The 25,975-nt window shown below is 45.9% G+C and overlaps 1 long non-coding RNA gene across 1 annotated transcript; it reads right to left on the bottom strand.

Annotated features, from left to right (window-relative positions):
* Window positions 1-20,327: 20,327 nt before the first annotated feature.
* On the bottom strand, window positions 20,328-25,359 carry LOC140693295 (uncharacterized). The gene is made up of 3 exons (XR_012069016.1): window positions 25,115-25,359; window positions 21,858-21,930; window positions 20,328-20,483 (listed from the first exon to the last, which is right to left on the bottom strand). It is a non-coding gene; the product is annotated as an uncharacterized lncRNA (long non-coding RNA).
* Window positions 25,360-25,975: the final 616 nt, after the last annotated feature.

Genomic DNA, 25,975 nt, shown 5'->3' with positions numbered 1-25,975 from the left:
GAACACCTGGTTCTCAGTAGCCTAGCATAGCTGCAGCAGGGTTCTCATAGCTATAATGCCTCTAGGTTCTTTGGATTCAAAGCTAAATGTATATATTTAGTTCGTTTCCTCTTGTATTTTCCTTGAGAGGGATGTTACACCTTGAAATGCCAACATTGACCAGTAGGTGTCATCGGGAGAAAAGGGCACCACATGCACAAGTGAATCCAAGCTTGGGGGTTATTTCATGTTTCCATTAGTTATTTCATGGTTCCTGTTGTTTTCGGAGGCTTCAACATTAAAGAGTTGACATGAAACCTGTAACAGTTCGGACTGCTAGTTTGCATTCTATCTGTCTATGTTATCCTTAGAGCTGACAAAATGTTACCGAAATTGACAAGTCTGGCTTCTAGGTCGATTTAGTATGTTTCAGAAACTAATTTCATTTTGGTATAACTCCCAAAACATTTATATAAATTCTATTAAATTTTTAAAGACTGCAAATGAGATATCAACAAAATGTCAAAACTGGACTCTTCGGACAATCCCTCCAACCACGGCTGTATAGTAACAAAGAGATAAGAAAAAAATCACATTTCTGTGAAATGTATCTGAAAAGTGTTGATTCATCGATGCCCAGTTGACAGAGAAGCAGTGCAACCTGCGCTCACTCGCTCCCATGAACACAGCAATGGAAACATCCATTCACCCAGCCCTTGGCACAGGACACTTGCCGAAGAGAGTTCTGTTACTTCCAAAGACAGGATGAGGCCTCAGAACACCTGGAAGCAGGAGAAGGAAAAGCAGGGAATGGATACCAGTGCATGGTCTGAGCCCTGTTGATGGAGCAGTAAACGTGAAACTCTCTTTAACTTGGACGCACACTCTCAAGCGGACAGGAGACATGGGACTGAAGGTGATGCGCTGAGTGTTAGAAGAGTGCACAGCAGATGCTTGGCTGAGAGAACTCAAAGAATCCAGTGCAAAATATCCCCACAGTTGATTCTGAGACCAAGATCCGAGCTGCCAAATTTGAGGTAGCAGAGGCAGCGTTCAGGGAGGGATAGGGATACGGATGATGGCACACGCTGAGTCTCAGGGATCTGGAGTGCGTTGTGGGATGTGGTGGGTCCTATCAAGAGAGCAAACCGACCTGTGACCCCAATGAGCAAGCAACCACCCTGGCGCGCGCAGTTGAAATTATCGATATGTCCCATGGCCACACCCAGTGCATCTGCAGGACCAGAGACCAATTTGGCATTTTGCCAATAGTGCATGTGTGGGGCTGAATCAGAGATATTGTGCATCGGGTCTGAGGGATTCAGGGGGCCTTGGGTTTGAATTCAGAATGAAAAGCCTTAGGATCTGCTACATTCATAACCTGGGCTGTGATTATGGTTTGGTTTGAGGTACACTATGTGCAACAGCTCTGTGGTTGCCTTCGTGCACCCGTGCCACAAGGATGAGAGGACAAGGAAGTGTGGTCCAAGACAACAGCATGAGAAGAGGAATAATTTCCCTCAGTTTATCTCTCAAAAGCGGATGCTACATTTTGGATGGCACCGGCACGGTTCGGCAGCGAGGACACCAAGTTCGGGCTGCGGGATTATTCCAGCAGGCCCTGATGTGTGACATCCATAGATATGCTTCCACTGGTGTTTCTGTAAACAGAGAAGCTCTTGGAAGAACTGGTTTCAGAGGGACATTCCCGTGGCACTACAAAGCACAAGCGCACTCACACTCTGCTCTTCTGGAAACACTCCAAAATAACATAGAGTAGAATGCAGAGCTGAGAAGCTTTAGAAGCTCCATTTCCACCAGAGGAAGTGTCCTGTGCTCTTTCATATTTGTGAGATAAGCGTAATCAAAATGAGGTTATCCTAATCAAAATAGTATGGGGAGTTCATCACAACAAAGGCAACACCAGCAATTGGAGATAGACCAGACAACACACACAGGAACAGGACATGGCATCAATGTCTAGGAAAATTTGTCCTCACAGAAATCCCATGCAATTGTGTAGAGCCAAGAGTCTAAAGTTTTCACTTCACAAAGCCCTAGAAGTCTACATTAGATACCTGAAATTACCTGACCAGTGGAGATGAAGAAATACAGTAAAAGGAAAAGGAAGTACCATTTTCAGTTCCAAAGAGATTGAAGGCCCTAAAGATAAGCTTTCAGACAACTAGACTGCAAAATGCTCTCCAGAGCAAGTATTGAAAATGGAGGTGAGGGAAACACTGAAGAACAACAGTGTCTCAGAATCACAAAAGGCAGAATACCAGAAAAGGGGAAGAGAAAGCCTAAAGACGAGCCAAAAAATATCAGAAAACTCAGTGGATGAGAAAATATCAGTGCTAACATTCCGTCCTAAGCAGACTAGATATTGCAGAGTGACGCGTGAATGACTTTGAAGACAGGGGAACAGAAATCCCTCGGTCAGAAGCACACATAGGGAAGCAAGTGCAAACCAATGAAAACATTGCTGTTGAATCCTGGTTGAAGACAAGGCATGAAAGACTAAAATTTGAAAGAGTTCCAGATGGAAAAGCAAGAGATAAAGAAACAAACAATGTTTGAAATGTTATGTATAGAAAAATCAGACTGAAACTTACTGAAAGCCAAGATAGAATCATCTAGGCGAATTCAGGAAGTACACAGCGTCCAAAAGAGGTGGAATCCCAATAAACTTAGCAGCAGCTGTATGATCCAAATCAACAAAGTTCATGAGCATCCCAGTGATTTAAAATGCTCCTGGAGGAAAGCAACATAGTCACAAGAGAACCTCCAGAGGGGTTTCAGCTGCTATCTCAGCAGCAATATTGCAGGACAGGGAGGAGTGCCAGGACATAGACCATAGCTTGAATGGCAAAATGCTGCCATCTAGGGTAGCCTATGCCACATGACCACCATTTCTAATAACAGCAGAGCTAGAGAATGCCACAGACCTGCAAATCTTAAAAGAATTCAGCAGTTCGAAACTTATCCTAAAAGAAAGGTTGAGAATTCTCCCCTGAAGGGATAAGCAGCAAGATGAAATGGAAAGAAGAAAACCCTTATTGGAAATGCAAGAAGAGCATGAGTGGAAAAGAAGAAACAAGAAGAAAGCAAGGAGGACATCAAAACCCTAAAGATGGGAGAGGGAAGCAGGAAATCATAGGGGATAGGAAGCACTATCTTAAGGGAGTCAGCTTATATGACTCTCTGTTGGAAGCAAACGGAGAGATGCATGGCCTGACGTGTTTGCGAAACAAACGAGAAGCAGACCAAGAAAGAATGAAACAAACAACACAAAAAGGGTAGGGTAACATGAATATTCAAAAGAAATTACTCAAGGTGATGTCAAGGATCATTCAGTACGCATCGACCCAGTATCGCGGCTTGAATGTACTCAGCACACCTGTATTCGGAAATCAGAGGCGTGCATTTATATTCGTAAATATTGATTCATATGAGCATATCGTGACCTAACCCAAATGCCGATATGGAATCCAATGGATTCCTAGTCCGTGATATAGACTTGCAAGTCTTACAACATGATGAATGAATGCCATATCCTACACTACGTCGAGAAAAAATGGCAAAGCCTATAACAAGGAAAAGTAGCTCCGCAAAAGTGTACTAAGATCAAAAGAGACAGGCAGTAAAGTGCACATTGGGGATTGTATCATTCCTAGGAATTTCAGACCCCTTGAAACAAATGGATAGATGTCCCGTGAATGCGGGTGTTTCAGCAGAAATCAACCGACGGCTATGTATTGCGGGTGTGCCCATATTGCAGGAACAATAGTTTCCTGTAGTGGGTCTCTGTGTACTGTGAACTGTTAGACAGTTTAAAGACGTGTGAAATAAATCAACTGAAAACGGACACACTTCCCTCCGTTGGTACTGTGCATAGAGATCTGAACAAAAGGGAAGAGGGAAGGACAAAGGCCCATGGGACGCTAGTGGGTAGAATCACATTTACCTTAGGAACCTCTCGTCGGGTGCAGCCCCTCCCCCAACACTGACAAGGTGCAGCAGCCATTGGGGATGGCAGTTAACGGTTGGATTCCAGGTGGAATGTTGGTGTGTACCGCGAGGCTTGTTGTGGCTGGTGGATCCTAGGTAACCGGGCAGAGTTCTGTGGGTGGATCAGTGTGATGGAGGGGCTGCCACCCTCTGTGGAGCTTGGCTTATGTCTTTGGTCCGGGAAGCTGTGTCAGTTTGAGATACTGCTGCTGCCCAAAGACCTGAGTTCACGGGTCAGTTTCCAGAACCTGAAAGGGCAGACAGCGGAAGATCTGCCTGTCTTCAGCTTACTGGTGAGGCTCCGAAGTACTGTTAGACTTGCCCAGTCCTGTTGAAGTCGACTTTATGGGAGACACGAAGAGAAGCTGGCCGAAAAGCTGGCTGCACGGATTGAGGAGAGATGCGAACACACTGATGAGAGATGTTGTGCTACAGTGGAGAATACTGGCCTGGAGACAGCTGTAGAGGATACCAGGCTCGAAAGACATTCATGAGACATATTGAACCTTGCTGATCCTGGCAGAAACCTACGGAGTGCCAACGTGGACTTCAGGATGTTCCTCGATTCTCTGCTCCAAGAACGGGTCCAAGATCCCTGACGTCTAAAAGAGAAGAGATGGCCGAGTTGATCAAAACGCTCATGATCTTGGAAGAGGTCGTGAGAATCCACACGTCCCAAGGGGCATTTCCAAGCCCTTCAGACCATAATGCACCAAGTCCAGGTAAGCCTTTTCCCAGGTTGGGGCCTAGCTATCAAGCACTTGCTCTTCCCTCCCCTCTACTCAGGCATCCATTTGAAGGATCAGTACCTGAGATGCAATGAAGCCAGTACGAGAATGGCAAGCCCCTCCTAGAACCAGAGTTCCTCCAGCTTCACACTCTGTGAACAACAGTGATCTCCTTAAAGGTCAAATAGTCTCGACTGAAATATATATGGATTGAATACTTACCTCCCACAAAGAAACGATGGCCTTCCACTAGATTCCGCAAATGCTGGTTTTATGTCATCTCTGGGGTGAAGGGAGTGTGGTAAGTGAGGGGAACCTTTGACTGAACTTGAATATGTATTAGGCCTCCGTTTTTCAAGACAGTCTAGGTAAATATTAGAATCAGATAGTGAACTCAACTGTAAAAGTCGCCAATGACATCAAAGTCACAGCTATGTGGACAGTCTTTCACTTGAGTCAAGCCCCCGGGGGCACTATATCATGGGGTGCAGACTTGGTTGCGTTCAATTGCTTTACCCAACGTGATCGGATGGTTAAGTTTTTCATCACTTATAGGAGAACACCTGGTTCTCAATAGCCTAGCATAGCTGCAGCAGGGTTCCCTGAGCTATAATGCCTCTAGGTGCTTTTGGATTCAAATCTAAATGTATTTATTTGGTTTGTTTTCTCTTGTATTTTCCTAGAGAGGGATGTTACCCCTTGAAATGCCAACACTGGCCAGTAGGTGTCATTGGGAGTAAAGGGCACCACATGCACTAGTGTATCCAAGGTTGGGGGTTATTTCAAGTTTCCAAAAGTTATTTTATGGTACCTGTTGGTTTCGGAGGCTTCAACAGGAAAGAGTTGACATGACCCCTTTAACAGTTTGGACCGCTAGTTTGCATTCTATCTGTCTAGGTTTTCCTTAGTGCTGACAAAATGTTACCAAAATTGAGAAGTCTGGCTTCTAGGTCGATTTAGTATGTTTCAAAAGCTAACTTCATTTTCGTATAACTCCCTAAACATGTAAACCGATTCTATTAAACTTGTTAAAGCCTGCAAATGAGATGTCAACACAATGTCAAAACTGGAGTCTTTGGACAATCCCTCCCACCATGGCTGTATAGAAACAAAGAGCAAAACAAAAATCACATTTCTGTGAAATGAATCTGGAAAGTGTTGATTCATCGATGCCCAGATGGCAGAGAAGCAGTGCGACCTGCCCTCAGTCGCTCCCAAGTACACAGCAATGGAAATATCCACTCACCCAGCCCTTGACACAGGACACTTGCCGGAGAAAGGTCTGTTACTTCCAAAGACAGGATGAGGCCTCAGAACACCTGGAAGCAGGAGAAGGCAAAGCAGGGAATGGTAACCAGTGCAGAGTCTGACCCCTGGTGATGAAGCAGCAAAGGTGAAACTCTCTTTAACTTGGACGCACACTCTCAAGCGGACAGGAGACATGGGATTGAAGGTGATGTGCTGAGTGTTAGAAGAGTGCACAGCAGACGCTTGGCTGGCAGAACTCAAAGAAACCAGCACAAAATATCCCCAAAGTTGATTCTGAGACCAAGATCCGAGCTGCCAAATTTGAGGTAGCCGAGGCAGCGGTCAGTGAGGAATAGGGCTATGGAAGATGGCACACGATGGTTCTCAGGGATCTAGAGTGGGTTGTGGGATGTGGTGGGTCTATCAAGAGAGCAAACCCACCAGTGACACCAATGAGAAAGCAACTACACTGGCGTGCGCGGTTGACATTATCTATATGTCCCATGGCTACACACAGTGAATCTGCAGGACCAGGGACCAATTGGGCATTTTGACAATAGAGCACGTGTGGGGCTGAATCATAGATATCATGCATCGGGTCTGAGGGATCCAGGGGGCCTTCACTTTGAAATCAGAATGAAAAGCCTTAGGATCTGCTACATTCATAACCTGCTCTAGGATTATGGTTTGATTCGAGGCACAGGGTGCGCAACAGCTCTCTGGTTGCCTTCGTGCACCCGTGCCACAAGGACGAGAGGACAAGAAAGAGAGGTCCAAGTCCACAGCGTGAGAAGTGGAAGCATTTCCTTCAGCATTATCTCCCAAAAGCCGATGCTACATTTTGGATGGCACCGGCACGGTACGGCACCGAGGACACCAAGGTCGGTCTGCGGGATCTTTCCAGCAGGCCCTGATGTGTGACATCCATAGATCTGCTTCCATTGGTGTTTCTGTAGACAGAGAAGCTCTGGGAAGGACTGGTTTCACTGGGACATTCCCGTGGCACTACAAAGCACAAACGCACTCTCAGTTGGCTGTTTTGGAAACACTCCAAAATGACACAGAGCAGAATGCAGAGCTGAGAACTTTAGAAGCTTCATTTCCACAAGAGGAAGTGTCCTGTGCACTTTCAGAATTGTGAGATAAGCATAATCAAAAGGAGTTTATGCTAATCGAAATAGTATGGGGTGTTCATCAAAACAAAGGCAACACCAGTAATTGGAGGGGTACCAGGCAACACACACAGGAACAGGACATGGCATCAATGTCAAGGAGAAATTGTCCTCACAGGAATCCCATGGAATTGCGCAGAGCCAAGAGTCTAAAGTTTTCACTTAACAAAGCCCTACAACTCTACATTAGATACCTGATATTACCTGACCAGTGGAGATGAGGAAGTACAGTAAAAGAAGCAGGAAGTTCCATTTTCAGTTCCAAAGAGATTGAAGGCCCTAAAGATAAGCTTTCAAACAACTAGACTGCAAAACTCTATCCAGAGCAAGTATTGAAAACGGAGGTGAGGGAATCCCTGAAAAACAACAGTGTCTCAGAATCACAAAAGGCAGAATACCAGAAAAGGGGAAGAGAAAGTCGAAAGACGAGCCCAATAATACCAGAAAACTCAATGGATGGGATAATATCAAGGCTAAAATTCAGTCCTAAGCAGACTACTTATTGCAGAGGGCCGCGTGAATGACTGTGAAGACGGGGGACAGAAATCCCCCGTCAGAAACAGACATAGGAAAGCAAGTGCAAACCAATGAACACATTGCTGTGGAATCCTGGGGTAAGACAAGGCATGAAAGACTAGGATTCGTAAGAGTCCCAGATGGAAAAGCAAGAGAGAAAGAAACACAAAATTTCTGAAAAGTGATCTGTCGAAAAATCAGACTGAAACTTGCTGAAAGCCAAGAGAGAATCATCTATGCGAATTCAGGAAGTACACAGCATCCAAAGGAGGTGGAATCCCAATAGACCTACCAGCAGCTGAAGGAGTCAAATCAACAAAGTTCATGAGCATCCCAGTGATTTAAAATGCGCCTGGAGGAAAACAACATAATCCCAAGAGAACCTCCAGAGGGGTTTCGGCTGATATCTCGGCAGCCATATTGCAGGACAGGGAGGAGTGCCAGGACATAGACCACATCCTGAATGGCCAAATGCTGCCATCTAGGGTAGCCTAGGCCACATGACCGCCATTTCTAATAACGGCAGAGCTAGAGAATTCCACAGACCGGCCAATCTTAAAAGAATTCAGCAGTTCGAACCTTATCCTAAAAGAAAGGTTGAGAATCCTCCCCTGAATAGAAAAGCAGCAAGATGAAATGGAAAGAAGAAAACCCGTATTGGAAATGCAAGAAGAGCATGAGTGGCAAAAAGAAACAAGAAGAAGGCAAGGAGGACATCAAAACCCTAAAGTTGGGAGAGGGAAGCAGGACGTCCTAGGTGATTGGAAGCACTATCTTAAGTGAATCAGCTTATATGACTCTCAGTTGGAAGCGAACGGAGAGATGCATGGCCTGACGTGATTGCAAAACAAACGAGAAGCAGACCAACAAAGAATCAAACCAACAAACAAGCACCCAAAGGGTACGGTTGGCTGACAGATACCAAGGGAACCATGATCATTCGAAAGAAAATACTCAAGGTGATGTCAAGGATCATTCAGCCCGCATCGACCCAGTATCGCGGCTTGCATGTACTCAGCACACTTGTATTCGGAAATCAGAAGCGCGCATTTATATTCGTAAATATTGATTCATAAGAGCATATCGTGACCTACCCAAATGCCGATTTGGAGTCAAATGGATTCCTTGTCCATGATATAGACTTGCAAGTATTCCAACAGGATGAATGAATGCCATATTTTTCCCTACGTCGAGAAAAAATGGCATAAGCCTATCACAAAGACAAGTAGCTCTGCAAAAGTGTACTAAGTGCAAAAGAGACAGACAGTAAAGTGCACATTGGGGTTGGTTTCATTTCTAGGAATTTCAGGCCCCATGAAACCAATGGATCCATGTCCTGAGAGTGCGGGGTTTTCAGCAGAAATCAGCCGACGCATATGTATTTCGGGTGTCCGGATTTTACAGGAACAATAGTTTCCTGTAGTGGGTCTGTGTGTACTGTGAACTGTTAGACAGTTTAAAGACGTGTGAAACCATCAACTGAAAATGGACACACTTCCCTCCGTTGGTACTGTGCATAGAGATCTGAACAAAAGGGAAGAGGGAAGGACAAAGGCCCATGGGACGCTAGTGGGTAGAATCACATTTACCTTAGGAACCTCTCGTCGGGTGCAGCACCTCCCCCAACACTGACAAGGTGCAGCAGCCATTGGGGATGGCAGTTAGCGGTTGGATTCCAGGGGGAATGTCGGTGTGTACAGCGAGGCTTGTTGTGGCTGGTGGATCCTATGGAACCGGGCAGAGTTCTGTGGGTGCATCAGTGTGATGTAGGGGCTGCCGCCCTATGTGGAGCTTGGCTTAGGTCTTTGGTCCGGGAAGCGGTGTCAGTTCGAGATACTGCTGCTGCCCAAAGACCTGAGTTCACGGGTCAGTTTCCAGAACCTGAAAGGGCAGACAGTGGAAGATCTGCCTGTCATCAGCTTACTGGGAAGGCTCCGAGGTACTGTCAGACTTGCCCAGTCCTGGTGAAGTCGACTTTATGGGAGACACGAAGAGAAGCTGGCCGAAAAGCTGGCTGCACGGATTGAGGAGAGATGCGAACACGCTGATGAGAGATGTTGTGCTACAGTGGAGAATACTGGCCTGGAGACAGCTGTAGAGGATACCAGGCTCGAAAGACATTCATGAGACATATTGAACCTCGCTGATCCTGACAGAAACCTACGAAGTGCAAACGTGGACTGGAGGAAGTTCCTCGATTCTCTGCTCCAAGAACTGGTCCAAGATCCCTGACGTCTAAAAGAGAAGAGATGGCCGAGATGATCAAAACGCTCATGTTCTTGGAAGAGGTCGTGAGGATCCACACGTCCCAAGGGTCATTTCCAAGCGCTTCAGACCAAAATGCACCAAGCCCAGGTAAGCCTTTTCCCAGGTTGGGGCCTAGCTATCAAGCACTTGCTCTTCCCTCCCCTCTACTCAGGCATCCATTTGAAGGATCAGTACCTGAGATGCAATGAAGCCAGTAAGAGAATGGCAAGCCCTTCCTAGAACCAGAGTTCCTCCAGCTTCACACTCTGTGAACAACAGTGATCTCCTTAAAAGTCAAATAGTCTCGACTGAAATATATAGGGATTGAATACTTACCTCCCACAAAGAAACGATGGCCTTCCACTAGATTCCGCAAATGCTGGGTTTATGTCTTCTCTGGGGTGAAGGGAGTGTGGTAAGTGAGGGGAATCTTTGACTGAACTTGAATATGTATTAGGCCTCCGTTTTTCAAGACAGTCTAGGTAAATATTAGAATCAGATAGTGAACTCAACTGTAAAAGTCGCCAATGACATCAAAGTCACAGCTATGTGGACAGTCTTTCACTTGAGTCAAGCCCCCGGGGGCACTATATCATGGGGTGCACACTTGGTTGCTTTCAATTGCTTTACCCAACATGATCGGATGGTTAAGTTTTCTCATCACTGACAGGAGAACACCTGGTTCTCAATAGCCTAGCATAGCTGCAGCAGGGTTCCCTGAGCTATATTGCCTCTAGGTGCTTTTGGATTCAAACATAAATGTATTTATTTGGATTGTTTCTCTTGTATTTTCCTAGAGAGGGGTGTTACCCCTTGAAATGCCAACATTGGCCAGTAGGTGTCATTGGGAGTAAAGGGCACCACATGCACAAGTGAATACAAGGTTGGGGGTTATTTCATGTTTCCAATAGGTATTTCATGGTTCCTGTTGGTTTCGGAGGCTTCAACAGGAAAGAGTTGACATGACCCCTTTAACAGTTTGGACCGCTAGTTTGCTTTCTATCTGTCTAAGTTTTCCTTAGTGCTGACAAAATGTTACCAAAATTGACAAGTCTGGCTTCTAGGTCGATTTAGTATGTTTCAAAAGCTAACTTCATTTTCGTATAACTCCCTAAACATGTAAACCGATTCTATTAAACTTGTTAAAGCCTGCAAATGAGATGTCAACACAATGTCAAAACAGGAGTCTTCGGACAATCCCTCCCACCATGGCTGTATAGAAACAAAGAGCAAAACAAAAATCACATTTCTGTGAAATGAATCTGGAAAGTGTTGATTCATCGATGCCCAGTTGGCAGAGAAGCAGTGCGACCTGCCCTCAGTCGCTCCCAAGTACACAGCAATGGAAATATCCACTCACCCAGCCCTTGACACAGGACACTTGCCGGAGAAAGGTCTGTTACTTCCAAAACAGGATGAGGCCTCAGAACACCTGGAAGAAGGAGAAGGCAAAGCAGGGAATGCAAACCAGTGCAGGGTCTGACCCCTGGTGATGGAGCAGCAAAGGTGAAACTCTCTTTAACTTGGACGCACACTCTCAAGCGGACAGGAGACATGGGATTGAAGGTGATGTGCTGAGTGTTAGAAGAGTGCACAGCAGACGCTTGGCTGGCAGAACTCAAAGAAACCAGCACAAAATATCCCCAAATTTGATTCTGAGACCAAGATCCGAGCTGCCAAATTTGAGGTAGCCGAGGCAGCGGTCAGTGAGGAAAAGGGCTATGGAAGATGGCACACGATGGTTCTCAGGGATCTAGAGTGGGTTGTGGGATGTGGTGGGTCTATCAAGAGAGCAAACCCACCAGTGACACCAATGAGAAAGCAACTACACTGGCGTGCGCGGTTGAGAATATCTATATGTCCCATGGCTACACACAGTGAATCTGCAGGACCAGGGACCAATTGGGCATTTTGACAATAGAGCACGTGTGGGGCTGAATCATAGATATCATGCATCGGGTCTGAGGGATCCAGGGGGCCTTCACTTTGAAATCAGAATGAAAAGCCTTAGGATCTGCTACATTCATAACCTGCTCTAGGATTATGGTTTGATTCGAGGCACAGGGTGCGCAACAGCTCTCTGGTTGCCTTCGTGCACCCGTGCCACAAGGACGAGAGGACAAGAAAGAGAGGTCCAAGTCCACAGCGTGAGAAGTGGAAGCATTTCCTTCAGCATTATCTCCCAAAAGCCGATGCTACATTTTGGATGGCACCGGCACGGTACGGCACCGAGGACACCAAGGTCGGTCTGCGGGATCTTTCCAGCAGGCCCTGATGTGTGACATCCATAGATCTGCTTCCATTGGTGTTTCTGTAGACAGAGAAGCTCTGGGAAGGACTGGTTTCACTGGGACATTCCCGTGGCACTACAAAGCACAAACGCACTCTCAGTTGGCTGTTTTGGAAACACTCCAAAATGACACAGAGCAGAATGCAGAGCTGAGAACTTTAGAAGCTTCATTTCCACAAGAGGAAGTGTCCTGTGCACTTTCAGAATTGTGAGATAAGCATAATCAAAAGGAGTTTATGCTAATCGAAATAGTATGGGGTGTTCATCAAAACAAAGGCAACACCAGTAATTGGAGGGGTACCAGGCAACACACACAGGAACAGGAAATGGCATCAATGTCAAGGAGAAATTGTCCTCACAGGAATCCCATGGAATTGCGCAGAGCCAAGAGTCTAAAGTTTTCACTTAACAAAGCCCTACAAGTCTACATTAGATACCTGATATTACCTGACCAGTGGAGATGAGGAAGTACAGTAAAAGAAGCAGGAAGTTCCATTTTCAGTTCCAAAGAGATTGAAGGCCCAAAAGATAAGCTTTCAAACAACTAGACTGCAAAACTCTATCCAGAGCAAGTATTGAAAACGGAGGTGAGGGAATCCCTGAAAAACAACAGTGTCTCAGAATCACAAAAGGCAGAATACCAGAAAAGGGGAAGAGAAAGTCGAAAGACGAGCCCAATAATACCAGAAAACTCAATGGATGGGATAATATCAAGGCTAAAATTCAGTCCTAAGCAGACTACTTATTGCAGAGGGCCGCGTGAATGACTGTGAAGACGGGGGACAGAAATCCCTCGTCAGAAACAGACATAGGAAAGCAAGTGCAAACCAATGAACACATTGCTGTGGAATCCTGGGGTAAGACAAGGCATGAAAGACTAGGATTCGTAAGAGTCCCAGATGGAAAAGCAAGAGAGAAAGAAACACAAAATTTCTGAAAAGTGATCTGTCGAAAAATCAGACTGAAACTTGCTGAAAGCCAAGAGAGAATCATCTATGCGAATTCAGGAAGTACACAGCATCCAAAGTAGGTGGAATCCCAATAGACCTACCAGCAGCTGAAGGAGTCAAATCAACAAAGTTCATGAGCATCCCAGTGATTTAAAATGCGCCTGGAGGAAAACAACATAATCCCAAGAGAACCTCCAGAGGGGTTTCGGCTGATATCTCGGCAGCCATATTGCAGGAGAGGGAGGAGTGCCAGGACATAGACCACATCCTGAATGGCCAAATGCTGCCATCTAGGGTAGCCTAGGCCACATGACCGCCATTTCTAATAACGGCAGAGCTAGAGAATTCCACAGACCGGCCAATCTTAAAAGAATTCAGCAGTTCGAACCTTATCCTAAAAGAAAGGTTGAGAATCCTCCCCTGAATAGAAAAGCAGCAAGATGAAATGGAAAGAAGAAAACCCGTATTGGAAATGCAAGAAGAGCATGAGTGGCAAAAAGAAACAAGAAGAAGGCAAGGAGGACATCAAAACCCTAAAGTTGGGAGAGGGAAGCAGGACGTCCTAGGTGATTGGAAGCACTATCTTAAGTGAATCAGCTTATATGACTCTCAGTTGGAAGCGAACGGAGAGATGCATGGCCTGACGTGATTGCAAAACAAACGAGAAGCAGACCAACAAAGAATCAAACCAACAAACAAGCACCCAAAGGGTACGGTTGGCTGACAGATACCAAGGGAACCATGATCATTCGAAAGAAAATACTCAAGGTGATGTCAAGGATCATTCAGCCCGCATCGACCCAGTATCGCGGCTTGCATGTACTCAGCACACTTGTATTCGGAAATCAGAGGCGCGCATTTATATTCGTAAATATTGATTCATAAGAGCATATCGTGACCTACCCAAATGCCGATTTGGAGTCAAATGGATTCCTTGTCCATGATATAGACTTGCAAGTATTCCAACAGGATGAATGAATGCCATATTTTTCCCTACGTCGAAAAAAAATGGCATAAGCCTATCACAAAGACAAGTAGCTCTGCAAAAGTGTACTAAGTGCAAAAGAGACAGACAGTAAAGTGCACATTGGGGTTGGTTTCATTTCTAGGAATTTCAGCCCCCATGAAACCAATGGATCCATGTCCTGAGAGTGCGGGGTTTTCAGCAGAAATCAACCGACGGATATGTATTCCGGGTGTCTGGATGTTACAGGAACAATAGTTTCCTGTAGTGGGTCTCTGTGTACTGTGAACTGTTAGACAGTTTAAAGACGTGTGAAACCATCAACTGAAAATGGACACACTTCCCTCCGTTGGTACTGTGCATAGAGATCTGAACAAAAGGGAAGAGGGAAGGACAAAGGCCCATGGGACGCTAGTGGGTAGAATCACATTTACCTTAGGAACCTCTCGTCGGGTGCAGCACCTCCCCCAACACTGACAAGGTGCAGCAGCCATTGGGGATGGCAGTTAGCGGTTGGATTCCAGGTGGAATGTCGGTGTGTACCGCGAGGCTTGTTGTGGCTGGTGGATCCTAGGGAACCGGGCAGAGTTCTGTGGGTGCATCAGTGTGATGTAGGGGCTGCCGCCCTCTGTGGAGCTTGGCTTAGGTCTTTGGTCCGGGAAGCTGTGTCAGTTCGAGATACTGCTGCTGCCCAAAGACCTGAGTTCACGGGTCAGTTTCCAGAACCTGAAAGGGCAGACAGTGGAAGATCTGCCAGTCATCAGCTTACTGGGGAGGCTCCGAGGTACTGTCAGACTTGCCCAGTCCTGGTGAAGTCGACTTTATGGGAGACACGAAGAGAAGCTGGCCGAAAAGCTGGCTGCACGGATTGAGGAGAGATGCGAACACACTGATGAGAGATGTTGTGCTACAGTGGAGAATACTGGCCTGGAGACAGCTGTAGAGGATACCAGGCTTGAAAGACATTCATGAGACATATTGAACCTCGCTGATCCTGACAGAAACCTACGAAGTGCAAACGTGGACTGGAGGAAGTTCCTCGATTCTCTGCTCCAAGAACTGGTCCAAGATCCCTGACGTCTAAAAGAGAAGAGATGGCCGAGATGATCAAAACGCTCATGTTCTTGGAAGAGGTCGTGAGGATCCACACGTCCCAAGGGTCATTTCCAAGCGCTTCAGACCAAAATGCACCAAGCCCAGGTAAGCCTTTTCCCAGGTTGGGGCCTAGCTATCAAGCACTTGCTCTTCCCTCCCCTCTACTCAGGCATCCATTTGAAGGATCAGTACCTGAGATGCAATGAAGCCAGTAAGAGAATGGCAAGCCCTTCCTAGAACCAGAGTTCCTCCAGCTTCACACTCTGTGAACAACAGTGATCTCCTTAAAAGTCAAATAGTCTCGACTGAAATATATAGGGATTGAATACTTACCTCCCACAAAGAAACGATGGCCTTCCACTAGATTCCGCAAATGCTGGGTTTATGTCTTCTCTGGGGTGAAGGGAGTGTGGTAAGTGAGGGGAACTTTGACTGAACTTGAATATGTATTAGGCCTCCGTTTTTCAAGACAGTCTAGGTAAATATTAGAATCAGATAGTGAACTCAACTGTAAAAGTCGCCAATGACATCAATGTCACAGCTATGTGGACAGTCTTTCACTTGAGTCAAGCCCCTGGGGGCACTATATCATGGGGTGCAGACTTGGTTGCTTTCAATTGCTTTACCCAACATGATCGGATGGTTAAGGTTTCTCATCACTGACAGGAGAACACCTGGTTCTCAATAGCCTAGCATAGCTGCAGCAGGGTTCCCTGAGCTATATTGCCTCTAGGTGCTTTTGGATTCAAACCTAAATGTATTTATTTGGATTGTTTCTCTTGTATTTTCCTAGGGAGGGGTGTTACCCCTTGAAATGCCAACATTGGCCAGTAGGTGTCATTGGGAGTAAAGGGCACCACATGCACAAGTGAATACAAGGTTGGGGGTTATTTCATGTTTCCAATAGGTATTTCATGGTTCCTGTTGGTTTCGGAGGCTTCAACAGGAAAGAGTTGACATGACCCCTTTAACAGTTTGGACCGCTAGTTTGCTTTCTATCTGTCTAAGTTTTCCTTAGTGCTGACAAAATGTTACCAAAATTGACAAGTCTGGCTTCTAGGTCGATTTAGTATGTTTCAAAAGCTAACTTCATTTTCGTATAACTCCCTAAACATGTAAACCGATTCTATTAAACTTGTTAAAGCCTGCAAATGAGATGTCAACACAATGTCAAAACTGGAGTCTTCGGACAATCCCTCCCACCATGGCTGTATAGAAACAAAGAGCAAAACAAAAATCACATTTCTGTGAAATGAATCTGGAAAGTGTTGATTCATCGATGCCCAGTTGGCAGAGAAGCAGTGCGACCTGCCCTCAGTCGCTCCCAAGTACACAGCAATGGAAATATCCACTCACCCAGCCCTTGACACAGGACACTTGCCGGAGAAAGGTCTGTTACTTCCAAAGACAGGATGAGGCCTCAGAACACCTGGAAGAAGGAGAAGGCAAAGCAGGGAATGCAAACCAGTGCAGGGTCTGACCCCTGGTGATGGAGCAGCAAAGGTGAAACTCTCTTTAACTTGGAGGCACACTCTCAAGCGGACAGGAGACATGGGATTGAAGGTGATGTGCTGAGTGTTAGAAGAGTGCACAGCAGACGCTTGGCTGGCAGAACTCAAAGAAACCAGCACAAAATATCCCCAAATTTGATTCTGAGACCAAGATCCGAGCTGCCAAATTTGAGGTAGCACAGGCAGCGGTCAGTGAGGAATAGGGCTATGGATGATGGCACACGATGGTTCTCAGGGATCTAGAGTGGGTTGTGGGATGTGGTGGGTCTATCAAGAGAGCAAACCCACCAGTGACACCAATGAGAAAGCAACTACACTGGCGTGCGCGGTTGAGATTATCTATATGTCCCATGGCTACACACAGTGAATCTGCAGGACAAGGGACCAATTGGGCATTTTACCAATAGATCACGTGTGGGGCTGGATCATAGATATCATGCATCGGGTCTGAGGGATCCAGGGGGCCTTCACTTTGAAATCAGAATGAAAAGCCTTAGGATCTGCTACATTCATAACCTGCTCTAGGATTATGGTTTGATTCGAGGCACAGGGTGCGCAACAGCTCTCTAGTTGCCTTCGTGCACCCGTGCCACTAGGACGAGAGGACAAGAAAGAGAGGTCCAAGTCCACAGCGTGAGAAGTGGAAGCATTTCCTTCAGCATTATCTCCCAAAAGCCGATGCTACATTTTGGATGGCACCGGCACGGTACGGCACCGAGGACACCAAGGTCGGTCTGCGGGATCTTTCCAGCAGGCCCTGATGTGTGACATCCATAGATCTGCTTCCACTGGTGTTTCTGTAGACAGAGAATCTCTGGGAAGGACTGGTTTCACTGGGACATTCCCGTGGCACTACAAAGCACAAACGCACTCTCAGTTGGCTGTTTTGGAAACACTCCAAAATGACACAGAGCAGAATGCAGAGCTGAGAACTTTAGAAGCTTCATTTCCACAAGAGGAAGTGTCCTGTGCACTTTCAGAATTGTGAGATAACCATAATCAAAAGGAGTTTATGCTAATCGAAATAGTATGGGGTGTTCATCAAAACAAAGGCAACACCAGCAATTGGAGGGGTACCAGGCAACACACACAGGAACAGGACATGGCATCAATGTCTAGGAGAAATTGTCCTCACAGGAATCCCATGGAATTGCGCAGAGCCAAGAGTCTAAAGTTTTCACTTCACAAAGCCCTAGAAATCTACATTAGATACCGGATATTACCTGACCAGTGGAGATGAAGAAGTTCAGTAAAAGAAGCAGGAAGTTCCATTTTTAGTTCCAAAGAGATTGAAGGCCTAAAAGATAAGCTTTCAAACAACTAGACTGCAGAACTCTATCCAGAGCAAGTATTGAAAACGGAGGTGAGGGAATCCCTGAAAAACAACAGTGTCTCAGAATCACAAAAGGCAGAATACCAGAAAAGGGGAAGAGAAAGTCGAAAGACGAGCCAAATAATATCAGAAAACTCAATGGATGGGAAAATATCAAGGCTAAAATTCAGTCCTAAGCAGACTAAATAATGCAGAGGGACGCGTGAATGACTGTGAAGACAGGGGGACTGAAATCCCTCGTCAGAAACAGACATAGGAAAGCAAGTGCAAACCATTGAACACATTGCTGTGGAATCCTGGGGTAAGACAAGGCATGAAAAACTAGGATTCGTAAGAGTCCCAGATGGAAAAGCAAGAGAGAAAGAAACACAAAATTTCTGAAAAGTGATCTGTCGAAAAATCAGACTGAAACTTGCTGAAAGCCAAGAGAGAATCATCTATGCGAATTCAGGAAGTACACAGCATCCAAAGGAGGTGGAATCCCAATAGACCTACCAGCAGCTGAAGGAGTTAAATCAACAAAGTTCATGAGCATCCCAGTGATTTAAAATGCACCTGGAGGAAAACAACATAGTCCCAAGATAACCTCCAGAGGGGTTTCGGCTGATATCTCGGCAGCCATATTGCAGGAGAGGGAGGAGTGCCAGGACATAGACCACATCCTGAATGGCCAAATGCTGCCATCTAGGGTAGCCTAGGCCACATGACCGCCATTTCTAATAACGGCAGAGCTAGAGAATTCCACAGACCGGCCAATCTTAAAAGAATTCAGCAGTTCGAACTTTATCCTAAAAGAAAGGTTGAGAATCCTCCCCTGAATAGAAAAGCAGCAAGATGAAATGGAAAGAAGAAAACCCGTATTGGAAATGCAAGAAGAGCATGAGTGGCAAAAAGAAACAAGAAGAAGGCAAGGAGGACATCAAAACCCTAAAGTTGGGAGAGGGAAGCAGGACGTCCTAGGTGATTGGAAGCACTATCTTAAGTGAATCAGCTTATATGACTCTCAGTTGGAAGCGAACGGAGAGATGCATGGCCTGACGTGATTGCAAAACAAACGAGAAGCAGACCAACAAAGAATCAAACCAACAAACAAGCACCCAAAGGGTACGGTTGGCTGACAGATACCAAGGGAACCATGATCATTCGAAAGAAAATACTCAAGGTGATGTCAAGGATCATTCAGCCCGCATCGACCCAGTATCGCGGCTTGCATGTACTCAGCACACTTGTATTCGGAAATCAGAGGCGTGCATTTATATTCGTAAATATTGATTCATAAGAGCATATCGTGACCTACCCAAATGCCGATTTGGAGTCAAATGGATTCCTTGTCCATGATATAGACTTGCAAGTATTCCAACAGGATGAATGAATGCCATATTCTACCCTACGTCGAGAAGAAATGGCATAAGCCTATCACAAAGACAAGTAGCTCTGCAAAAGTGTACTAAGTGCAAAAGAGACAGACAGTAAAGTGCACATTGGGGTTGGTTTCATTTCTAGGAATTTCAGGCCCCATGAAACCAATGGATCCATGTCCTGAGAGTGCGGGGTTTTCAGCAGAAATAAACCGACATATATATATTCCGGGTGTCCAGATATTACAGGAACAATAATTTCCTGTAGTGGGTCTCTGTGTACTGTGAACTGTTAGACAGTTTAAAGACGTGTGAAATAAATCAACTGAAAATGGACACACTTCCCTCCGTTGGTACTGTGCATAGAGATCTGAACAAAAGGGAAGAGGGAAGAACAAAGGCCCATGGGACGCTAGTGGGTAGAATCACATTTAACTTAGGAACCTCTCGTCGGGTGCAGCCCCTCCCCCAACACTGACAAGGTGCAGCAGCCATTGGGGATGGCAGTTAGCGGTTGGATTCCAGGTGGATTGTTGGTGTCTACCGCGAGGTTTGTTGTCGCTGGTGGATCCTAGGTAACCGGGCAGAGTTCTGTGGGTGGATCAGCGTGATGGAGGGTCTGCCGCCCTCTGTGGAGCTTGGCTTAGGTCTTTGGTCCGGGAAGCTGTGTCAGTTTGAGATACTGCTGCTGCCCAAAGACCTGAGTTCACGGGTCTGTTCCCAGAACCTGAAAGGGCAGACAGTGGAAGATCTGCCTGTCATCAGCTTACTGGGGAGGCTCCGAGGTACTGTCAGTCTTGCCCAGTCCTGGTGAAGTCGACTATATGGGAGACACGAAGAGAAGCTGGCCGAAAAGCTGGCTGCACGGATTGAGGAGAGATGCGAACACACTGATGAGAGATGTTGTGCTACAATGGAGAATACTGGCCTGGAGACAGCTGTAGAGGATACCAGGCTCGAAAGACATTCATGAGACATATTGAACCTCGCTGATCCTGGCAGAAACCTACGGAGTGCCAAGGTGGACTTGAGGAAGTTCCTCAATGCTCTGCTCCAAGAACGGGTCCAAGATCCCTGACGTCTAAAAGAGAAGAGACGGCCGAGATGATCAAAACGCTCATGTTCTTGGAAGAAGTCGTGAGAATCCACACGTCCCAATGGGCATTTCCAAGCGCTTCAGACCAAAATGCACCAAGCATAGTTAAGCCATTTCCCAGGTTGGGGCCTAGCTATCAAGCACTTGCTCTTCCCTCCCCTCTACTCAGGCATCCATTTGAAGGATCAGTACCTGAGCTGCAATGAAGCCAGTAAGAGAAGAGCAAGCCCCTCCTACAATCAGAGTTCCTCTAGCTTCATCCTCTGTGAACAACAGGGAACCCCATAAAGGTCAAATACTCTCGTATGAAATAGATAGGAATTGAATACTTAGCTCCCACCAAGAAACGATGGCCTTCTGCTAGATTCAGCAAATGCTGGGTTTATGTCTTCTCTGGGGTGAAGGGAGTGTGGTAAGTGAGGGGAATCTTTGACTGAACTTGAATATGTATTAGGCCTCCGTTTTTCAAGACAATCTAGATAAATATTAGAAGTCAGATAGTGAACTGAACTGTAAAAGTCGCCAATGACATGAAAGACACAGCTTATGTGGACCGTCTTTCAATTGAGTCAAGCCCCCAGGGCAATGTATCATGGGGGTGCAGACTTGGTTGCATTCAAGTGCTTTACCCAACATGATCGGATGATTAAGCGTTCTCATCACTGATATAAGAACACCTGGTTCTCAGTAGCCTAGCATAGCTGCAGCAGGGTTCTCATAGCTATAATGCCTCTAGGTTCTTTGGATTCAAAGCTAAATGTATATATTTAGTTCGTTTCCTCTTGTATTTTCCTTGAGAGGGATGTTACACCTTGAAATGCCAACATTGACCAGTAGGTGTCATCGGGAGTAAAGGGCACCACATGCACAAGTGAATCCAAGCTTGGGGGTTATTTCATGTTTCCATTAGTTATTTCATGGTTCCTGTTGTTTTCGGAGGCTTCAACATTAAAGAGTTGACATGAAACCTGTAACAGTTCGGACTGCTAGTTTGCATTCTATCTGTCTATGTTATCCTTAGAGCTGACAAAATGTTACCGAAATTGACAAGTCTGGCTTCTAGGTCGATTTAGTATGTTTCAGAAACTAATTTCATTTTGGTATAACTCCCAAAACATTTATATAAATTCTATTAAATTTTTAAAGACTGCAAATGAGATATCAACAAAATGTCAAAACTGGACTCTTCGGACAATCCCTCCAACCACGGCTGTATAGTAACAAAGAGATAAGAAAAAAATCACATTTCTGTGAAATGTATCTGGAAAGTGTTGATTCATCGATGCCCAGTTGACAGAGAAGCAGTGCAACCTGCGCTCACTCGCTCCCATGAACACAGCAATGGAAACATCCATTCACCCAGCCCTTGGCACAGGACACTTGCCGAAGAGAGTTCTGTTACTTCCAAAGACAGGATGAGGCCTCAGAACACCTGGAAGCAGGAGAAGGAAAAGCAGGGAATGGATACCAGTGCATGGTCTGAGCCCTGTTGATGGAGCAGTAAACGTGAAACTCTCTTTAACTTGGACGCACACTCTCAAGCGGACAGGAGACATGGGACTGAAGGTGATGCGCTGAGTGTTAGAAGAGTGCACAGCAGATGCTTGGCTGAGAGAACTCAAAGAATCCAGTGCAAAATATCCCCACAGTTGATTCTGAGACCAAGATCCGAGCTGCCAAATTTGAGGTAGCAGAGGCAGCGTTCAGGGAGGGATAGGGCTACGGATGATGGCACACGCTGAGTCTCAGGGATCTGGAGTGCGTTGTGGGATGTGGTGGGTCCTATCAAGAGAGCAAACCGACCTGTGACCCCAATGAGCAAGCAACCACCCTGGCGCGCGCAGTTGAAATTATCGATATGTCCCATGGCCACCCCCAGTGCATCTGTAGGACCAGAGACCAATTTGGCATTTTGCCAATAGTGCATGTGTGGGGCTGAATCAGAGATATTGTGCATCGGGTCTGAGGGATTCAGGGGGCTTGGGTTTGAATTCAGAATGAAAAGCCTTAGGATCTGCTACATTCATAACCTGGGCTGTGATTATGGTTTGGTTTGAGGTACACTATGTGCAACAGCTCTGTGGTTGCCTTCGTGCACCCGTGCCACAAGGATGAGAGGACAAGGAAGTGTGGTCCAAGACAACAGCATGAGAAGAGGAATAATTTCCCTCAGTTTATCTCTCAAAAGCGGATGCTACATTTTGGATGGCACCGGCACGGTTCGGCAGCGAGGACACCAAGTTCGGGCTGCGGGATCATTCCAGCAGGCCCTGATGTGTGACATCCATAGATATGCTTCCACTGGTGTTTCTGTAAACAGAGAAGCTCTTGGAAGAACTGGTTTCAGAGGGACATTCCCGTGGCACTACAAAGCACAAGCGCACTCACACTCTGCTCTTCTAGAAACACTCCAAAATAACATAGAGTAGAATGCAGAGCTGAGAAGCTTTAGAAGCTCCATTTCCACCAGAGGAAGTGTCCTGTGCTCTTTCAGATTTGTGAGATAAGCGTAATCAAAATGAGGTTATCCTAATCGAAATAGTATGGGGTGTTCATCACAACAAAGGCAACACCAGCAATTGGAGATAGACCAGACAACACACACAGGAACAGGACATGGCATCAATGTCTAGGAAAATTTGTCCTCACAGAAATCCCATGCAATTGTGTAGAGCCAAGAGTCTAAAGTTTTCACTTCACAAAGCCCTAGAAGTCTACATTAGATACCTGAAATTACCTGACCAGTAGAGATGAAGAAATACAGTAAAAGGAAAAGGAAGTACCATTTTCAGTTCCAAAGAGATTGAAGGCCCTAAAGATTAGCTTTCAGACAACTAGACTGCAAAATGCTCTCCAGAGCAAGTATTGAAAATGGAGGTGAGGGAAACACTGAAGAACAACAGTGTCTCAGAATCACAAAAGGCAGAATACCAGAAAAGGGGAAGAGAAAGCCTAAAGACGAGCCAAAAAATATCAGAAAACTCAGTGGATGAGAAAATATCAGTGCTAACATTCCGTCCTAAGCAGACTAGATATTGCAGAGTGACGCGTGAATGACTTTGAAGACAGGGGAACAGAAATCCCTCGGTCAGAAGCACACATAGGAAAGCAAGTGCAAACCAATGAAAACATTGCTGTTGAATCCTGGTTGAAGACAAGGCATGAAAGACTAAAATTTGAAAGAGTACCAGATGGAAAAGCAAGAGATAAAGAAACAAACAATGTTTGAAATGTTATGTATAGAAAAATCAGACTGAAACTTACTGAAAGCCAAGATAGAATCATCTAGGCGAATTCAGGAAGTACACAGCGTCCAAAAGAGGTGGAATCCCAATAAACTTAGCAGCAGCTGTATGATCCAAATCAACAAAGTTCATGAGCATCCCAGTGATTTAAAATGCTCCTGGAGGAAAGCAACATAGTCACAAGAGAACCTCCAGAGGGGTTTCAGCTGCTATCTCAGCAGCAATATTGCAGGTCAGGGAGGAGTGCCAGGACATAGACCATAGCTTGAATGGCAAAATGCTGCCATCTAGGGTAGCCTATGCCACATGACCACCATTTCTAATAACAGCAGAGCTAGAGAATGCCACAGACCTGCAAATCTTAAAAGAATTCAGCAGTTCGAAACTTATCCTAAAAGAAAGGTTGAGAATTCTCCCCTGAAGGGATAAGCAGCAAGATGAAATGGAAAGAAGAAAACCCTTATTGGAAATGCAAGAAGAGCATGAGTGGAAAAGAAGAAACAAGAAGAAAGCAAGGAGGACATCAAAACCCTAAAGATGGGAGAGGGAAGCAGGAAATCATAGGGGATAGGAAGCACTATCTTAAGGGAGTCAGCTTATATGACTCTCTGTTGGAAGCAAACGGAGAGATGCATGGCCTGACGTGTTTGCGAAACAAAAGGGAAGCAGACCAAGAAAGAATGAAACAAACAACACAAAAAGGGTAGGGTAACATGAATATTCAAAAGAAATTACTCAAGGTGATGTCAAGGATCATTCAGTACGCATCGACCCAGTATCGCGGCTTGAATGTACTCAGCACACCTGTATTCGGAAATCAGAGGCGTGCATTTATATTTGTAAATATTGATTCATATGAGCATATCGTGACCTAACCCAAATGCCGATATGGAATCCAATGGATTCCTAGTCCGTGATATAGACTTGCAAGTCTTACAACAGGATGAATGAATGCCATATCCTACACTACGTAGAGAAGAAATGGCAAAGCCTATAACAAGGAAAAGTAGCTCTGCAAAAGTGTACTAAGATCAAAAGAGACAGGCAGTAAAGTGCACATTGGGGATTGTATCATTCCTAGGAATTTCAGACCCCTTGAAACAAATGGATAGATGTCCCGTGAATGCGGGTGTTTCAGCAGAAATCAATCGACGGCTATGTATTGCTTGTGTGCCCATATTGCAGGAACAATAGTTTCCTGTAGTGGGTCTGTGTGTACTGTGAACTGTTAGACAGTTTAAAGACGTGTGAAATAAATCAACTGAAAACGGACACACTTCCCTCCGTTGGTACTGTGCATAGAGATCTGAACAAAAGGGAAGAGGGAAGGACAAAGGCCCATGGGACGCTAGTGGGTAGAATCACATTTACCTTAGGAACCTCTCGTCGGGTGCAGCCCCTCCCCCAACACTGACAAGGTGCAGCAGCCATTGGGGATGGCAGTTAACGGTTGGATTCCAGGTGGAATGTTGGTGTGTACCGCGAGGCTTGTTGTGGCTGGTGGATCCTAGGAAACCGGGCAGAGTTCTGTGGGTGGATCAGTGTGATGGAGGGGCTGCCGCCCTCTGTGGAGCTTGGCTTAGGTCTTTGGTCCGGGAAGCTGTGTCAGTTTGAGATACTGCTGCTGCCCAAAGACCTGAGTTCACGGGTCAGTTTCCAGAACCTGAAAGGGCAGACAGCGGAAGATCTGCCTGTCTTCAGCTTACTGGTGAGGCTCCGAAGTACTGTCAGACTTGCCCAGTCCTGTAGAAGTCGACTTTATGGGAGACACGAAGAGAAGCTGGCCGAAAAGCTGGCTGCACGGATTGAGGAGAGATGCGAACACACTGATGAGAGATGTTGTGCTACAGTGGAGAATACTGGCCTGGAGACAGCTGTAGAGGATACCAGGCTCGAAAGACATTCATGAGACATATTGAACCTCGCTGATCCTGGCAGAAACCTACGGAGTGCCAACGTGGACTTCAGGATGTTCCTCGATTCTCTGTCCAAGAACGGGTCCAAGATCCCTGACGTCTAAAAGAGAAGAGATGGCCGAGTTGATCAAAACGCTCATGATCTTGGAAGAGGTCGTGAGAATCCACACGTCCCAAGGGGCATTTCCAAGCCCTTCAGACCATAATGCACCAAGTCCAGGTAAGCCTTTTCCCAGGTTGGGGCCTAGCTATCAAGCACTTGCTCTTCCCTCCCCTCTACTCAGGCATCCATTTGAAGGATCAGTACCTGAGCTGC

Source organism: Vicugna pacos, unplaced genomic scaffold, assembly GCF_048564905.1.
Source record: "Vicugna pacos unplaced genomic scaffold, VicPac4 scaffold_19, whole genome shotgun sequence".
In the NCBI taxonomy this organism is placed as follows: Eukaryota; Metazoa; Chordata; class Mammalia; order Artiodactyla; family Camelidae; genus Vicugna; species Vicugna pacos.
Note: the sequence above shows the minus strand (reverse complement) of the source record. Positions and strands in the feature narration are given on the sequence as shown.